This window comes from Lepisosteus oculatus, chromosome 13 (genome assembly GCF_040954835.1).
Source record: "Lepisosteus oculatus isolate fLepOcu1 chromosome 13, fLepOcu1.hap2, whole genome shotgun sequence".
Lineage (NCBI taxonomy): Eukaryota > Metazoa > Chordata > Actinopteri > Semionotiformes > Lepisosteidae > Lepisosteus > Lepisosteus oculatus.
The window spans coordinates 25,687,299-25,693,298 of record NC_090708.1 but is presented as its reverse complement, the minus strand read 5'-3'; positions in this window follow the sequence as shown (position 1 = coordinate 25,693,298).

Genomic DNA, 6,000 nt, shown 5'->3' with positions numbered 1-6,000 from the left:
TACCAAGGGAACACCAGTGCCTCAGCAACAGGATAGTGAATCTTTATGTTTTTTGCTTCATTTTTAATTTATTTTTTGTTCAGTGGTGTATGGTATTATGATAGTTTGCTTTGAAATGTTAACTCTGTTTACATAGCTGTGTTTTGTAACATTTAAAATGTCAGATACAGATACATACTTTTCCAGCAGATATGATCTATTTATTTATTTACCTTAATAAAACAAATTAATTTTCTTCCAGGCATTTGCAAATCCAATTTAAATGCCAATTTTTCATTAGAGGGATGACCTTCACGTCCTAAAACACACATTCACTACATCAACTGTTCTGCAACCTGTTGTTATGGTAATGAGACTTGTTAACTTGATTCTGCATCTTCTTTTGGCCATTCCTATTCAGCAGCACATAGTGAACAGGGCAGCAGAGTCCTGTTATCAGCAATTCTGGAAAGGTCTCTTTTAGAATCACAAGTGATGTGCTCATCACGTCTCTTACATCTGAGTACCTGCAGATACTCTAACAGGTGTGGGCTGAGACATTGAGTGTGGGCTGAACTCATGGAGCACATGAGGGCATCCCTCTGACATCTGCTATACAGATAAAAAGGAGGATGAATCCAGTGATACACATCTTTGAATGAGTGTGGAGAAATGGGATCCCAGCCTTCACAAATAAATTGCTTTTCTGCACAGGTGCTGTTTAAACAAATCCCATGTGTGTGGTTTGTTAATGCTGTGGTTCAGGAATCTGCAAAATATGCTCAGTACCTTTTTTGCTGTTCCTTGTAGTAATTCTGTATATATGGCTTCGGAATTGTAAAGGTACTGAGGAATTTGTTTTCCCTTTCCCTTTCCCAAACTTCCTTTGGGAGTTGATATTCATTGTGGTCCAGACGGAGAGGTGTCTTGCACTCTTGAAATAGGCAGGATGTTGTGTATAACCAATGACAAAAACAAAAACCTAAATAAAAAACATAGCACTGGCTTCTTCAGTCCATTTCTGTCTGACCTGATGGATAATCCGCTCAGTATTAAAACAAAAGAAAGACCAAACCTGTCACAGTCCAAATTGTAAATCCAGAATCATACCTGGTCCATCATGGAGTTCATCACCATAAATCCCTGTGTCCTCAATACTGATTCTACTTTTTATATTTCTCTTCTTTGCCCTGTCTCTTCCTTTCATGCTGTGGACTATTGACAATCTGCTGTAATGGTTGCCGGTTGAGGCTCCCATGGAAAGAGTAATTTAAGACCCTATGGGAGGCAGCAAATTTGGACAGGAATAGGTAATGGAGTTGAGTGAAGAGACACAAGGTTTACTGGAGCTCACAGTGATGATAGGGATGTCCATGCAGAAGTGAAGGGTAGGTATCCATTGCAACAAACCCAGGGAGGTCCACAGGAGAATCAGGAAACAGTCAATATTTCCATTATCTGGAAATGTATCTGGAGACAAAACAGGAACAGACAGACACACACACACAAAACAAGAACCAAGACAAGAACTGGGCTTCGTCCCAGACCCTGGGCTCAGAAGGACAGGGTGATTGGCCTATGCCCTCAGACTTCCCTGTGAAGCCTGGTGGTAGATGGGCCATGAGACAACCATTTTCCAAACCTTAAAACGTAAATAAGAGACTTATCTTGACACACCAGGAAGTAATAATTAAAAGGACTATCTAGAGAGGATTAGAGCGCCCTCTGGAGGAGTGGATGTCGACCGAGACAGGACAATTGACAATCTACTTAGTGTCAAAGCTGTTGCTGAATCAGTAAGAAATCAGCAGTCATAATTAGCCAATGAGGTTGATATCATATCAATCACCACATCTTGAGGTGCAAGTACTGCTGTTCCAGAATCCTTTAGAATATGTGTTTGGAAACTTGTGACTAGTTCATTTTTCTAACGAGTTCATTTTTGTCCCTTTCAATTAAACTGAGTCCCTTTAATGCATATTGTCCAATAGATCTGTCAGTCTTTTCTTTGTTCAGGCTGCATGAACTACGTGGTGACAAGATTATATCACTAGTAGTAATGAAAATAAATGTTTTCAGCAAAACACAGATTTTATATGTTGGTCATTGTTTAATTCGAATCTGTGTCAATTAATAACAGAATGTGTTTGATATTGCCTATTATTATTCATTTTAGCCTGGTATATATACTGTAGATATAAGTATATACTGTATATGCAGAAGGCCAGGTAGGTAAAAGCCATTTTAGTCACAATGGTGATTAATTACTTAGTTATTATATAATTGTTGTAGCATGCACATTTGCATGTAGTTGTTGGTTGTATATAAGGGGTTTCGTAGTGGTATATGTTTATTTGTTTTGGCCTGTGTGTGTTGATGAAATTTTTGCCACTATAAACGCAAAGTGAATTTGTGGTATTGTGAATTTTCATGTGCTCAGGCTCTGTGAGCCACCTGGTTTTGGGCGTGTCAGACATTTCCTGTTTTTTTAACAGTATATAAAATTAAAAAAACAAGAACCTTTTCTCCTTCACCAAAAAACACAAATGAAAAAAATATATATATATTATAACTTTTAAGTAATGTTTACATTTGGTCAAGCAGAAATTCTTCAATAGTGTTGTGCAGTATTGAAGCAGGAGCCATCAATAGCGTTTTTATTCTTGCCTTCCTTGAGATCAACAGCTCTGCAGATAATCATGACTATAAACACTGTGATATACTGCTTGTACATCAACCATGATGTATTGCCTGGGTCTGCCAAGCACTTAACTTCTGAGTGATTAATACATGTTAATTATGTCTGCAAACATGAAAACAGGCTCTTCCTGTCTTCAGCTAATTGTTCTGCATTTATCATTTTATTAGTTTAAAGATCAATGTTGGGCTTTTTAATCTCCCCAAAACTATGTGTTTTACGTTAGGAACAACAAATCACATACAGTACTGTATCCTGTCATGAGAAGGTGAAGAAAAGCATATAAACTTAAAAACTGAATTGCACAAAAACATGCAGAAAGATTAAAAAAAAACACAACAAACAAACTGTCATTTCTGGAAATGTAAAATGGGGTGTATTCAGTTTCAGCACTGTGGTTCTATTCTCCTGATGGTTTGCCTAGGTATTTATATGAGACACTACTGCTTTACAGAGCCACAGTCAGGCCATGCAAATTTGTTTTGGGGAGTGGCTCCAGTCTGATGGATTTATTAGGAAGTTATCACTTTGTCAGAGTGCTCATAATAATTTTTTTTCCTCTTACATCTAACATTGTTTCAGATGATGCTCTTAGATAAGGGTCATACAAGATTTTGGTGTAGCAAAACTATGCATTTGGAAAAAGAAAGAGGAAAAGCAAGCTTATATTTCAGAGCAATCCTATCTGATCGAAACCCCCAGAAAAAGCAGTTATTGCTGAAAAACAATGGAGCTGATCTCAGGTCCAGGCATGAATGTCTATTACCACATTGTGCAAGGGCTGTAGAGACCATTATAGAAGCTCACACATTTTATGTGCAGGTGAGGATATAACATAAGCCAAGTATGAAGCTTTTTGGATTGTTATTGATCAGAAAATGAATTCATGCCAAAGGAATGAGAAAGGGACACAGGTTTGTTGTCTTCCACAGCATGAGCACTGTGGAAGAATACCCTCCTATGTGTACAGTGATTTGAGATCATTTGAAGTGCCAAGTACTATATAATAATAAAATCTGGTTGATCTGCATTAATAGTGTCTCCCAGCCAGTGTGATGAGTAATATTGCAACAAAGCACTGTCTTGATGGTGGAAGTTGAATACAGTGTCATCCCCTGCCTCTAAAATAGTCACCAAACATGGTCTATTTTTTATACAAAACTGGCAAATAAAACCCATGCATGCATGCAGACACACATATCCCACTGTGAGGATGTTCTGTCTCATCTGTGCTGCTATTAGAGGTGTTAAACTTGGTAGCAATTTTGGACAACCACCTTCTGTACCTTTGAGTCATTGTTGAACATTTGTTGTGTTGTTAATTTTCCCAGTAGGGCTAAGCTAATTGCAAACAAACAGAATCATGCATGATACACCAGTGCTGCAACCTGCTTCCCTACCCTCAGAAACATGTGGGTTTCAAAGCTGGTCACTTTGTAATCACAGCAAACTGAAGGAGTACATTGTATGTGGGAGTACTCATGAGCTCAGAAAACCATGCAGCGAAGCTGAGATAGATATTGCTCTCACTCAAAATCATATTAGCAGTTTATCTAACTATATTAGTCACTATGAGTATTAGATTAGCCATCCATATTTAATAACTACTTAGAGCAATACACATTGACCAAACCCTTTCCTAATGGACAGGTGCGAGGCAGGATATACCCTGGACAGAACACCAGTCCATCACAAGGTTGGACTGGTGTCACAAGGTTCCCTCACACATACTGTATGGGGGACAATTCAGAGATACTAATTAACAAAGACAATAAATCTTTGGAGTGTGATAGAAAACTAGGGCACCTAGGGTTAAAATCCATACAGCTAAAGAAAAACTGGCAAACTTCATGCAGAAGGTGCCCCAGGAGGGAATCAAAACCAAGAGCTAGCAGCTCTGAAGCTACCATGCTCACTGCAATGCAACCCCGACATGACATTGTATTTAAGATAACTTATAGTCCTACATGTTTACAGAGTACCACTTCCACAGCTTCTCATTTTTCCAACAACTACTGTCTTGACTATTGACATTCATCAGCTCAATGAGAGATACTGTATTTTAGGTTAATAACAGGTGGCTGATTCTGATACGCTAGAGACCTTCAGGTTTGCTGCTGTTTTTGTGATGTATTTTTTGATGTTGGGACAGCCATAGGCACATTTATTGGTGCACTGTGACTCAGTCTGGTCACCTAATTGGTACCAAGAATCAACAATGGAACCTAGCCCGCATGAATCAGAGAGGTGCTCAAGCACCCAAGAAAAACCCAAATGGAAACAAATGGTTGATGTTTAAATAGGTGCTGAATGCCGGCATTGAAACCAGGTACTGCAAGGCAGTACTGTTGACAACCCCAGCACTGTGACACCCAGTCAGAAGCTTCATTCAGTTTAAGGCAATTTGGTTTCTGACTTTTTGTTTGGCCTCATGTAGCTGAGACGAGAAACTACATCATTCCTCCAGTCATCTACTGCTTCAGATAAACCCTTTATAAGATTCAAATTTGTGTATCTAAACAGGTGCTGTGTGTGTGTTTTTTTAACTAAACATCCATATGTATAGTGCAGTGACAGATGTTTAGAAAACAGTAATCCAAAAGAATGCATTCCGGTGATTAAAAGGGGAATATCATTACAAAGGGAAATGAGGCTTTTGCATAAGCATGATACTCCAGGTCTTGGAACCTTGAAATTTTAACAGGCAGACTTGTCTTTTCTCACAAATGAGCTCAATAATACTCTGTCTCAGAGCTTAGTCATGCCCAGCTTTTTCTAGCATCTCCCAAATTTTTAGGAGACATTGATTGATCTAACATGATTTTTTAGGAAAATGTACATAACTGAACACCAGATTATACAATACATGCACATGAAAAGTATATAATTAAAATAACAGGTGGTGCATGTTTAGTAAAGGAAGTTTCCTATTGCCTCTTTTTGAGTATAATTATTTTTTCAAGTCAAGCTCTCTCAATATGCTTCTACCTTCACTATTGAGGTTTAACAAGGAATTGTGATAGACCACACTGAGATCCACTTGTAGCATGTCAGGGTACAACCACCTCCAGTCATAAACCCACAGGAACATGGGCGCTGCACACATCCATCATCCAGCTCAGACCTGAAGTGCTGACTGAGGCAGTGCTGTAGGCTGACCTGATTGTCTGTGAAACTTGTGGGCTAAATCACCCAGCATCTGGATGGCTGAATAGAAACAACAGGAGAATCTCATAGACAGGGCTTTTCAGAAGGTGAAATTAAGCTTAATCCTCATCTTCATATTGTAGAACAGAGTTAATAAGAGCATGAGAAAGGTTAGA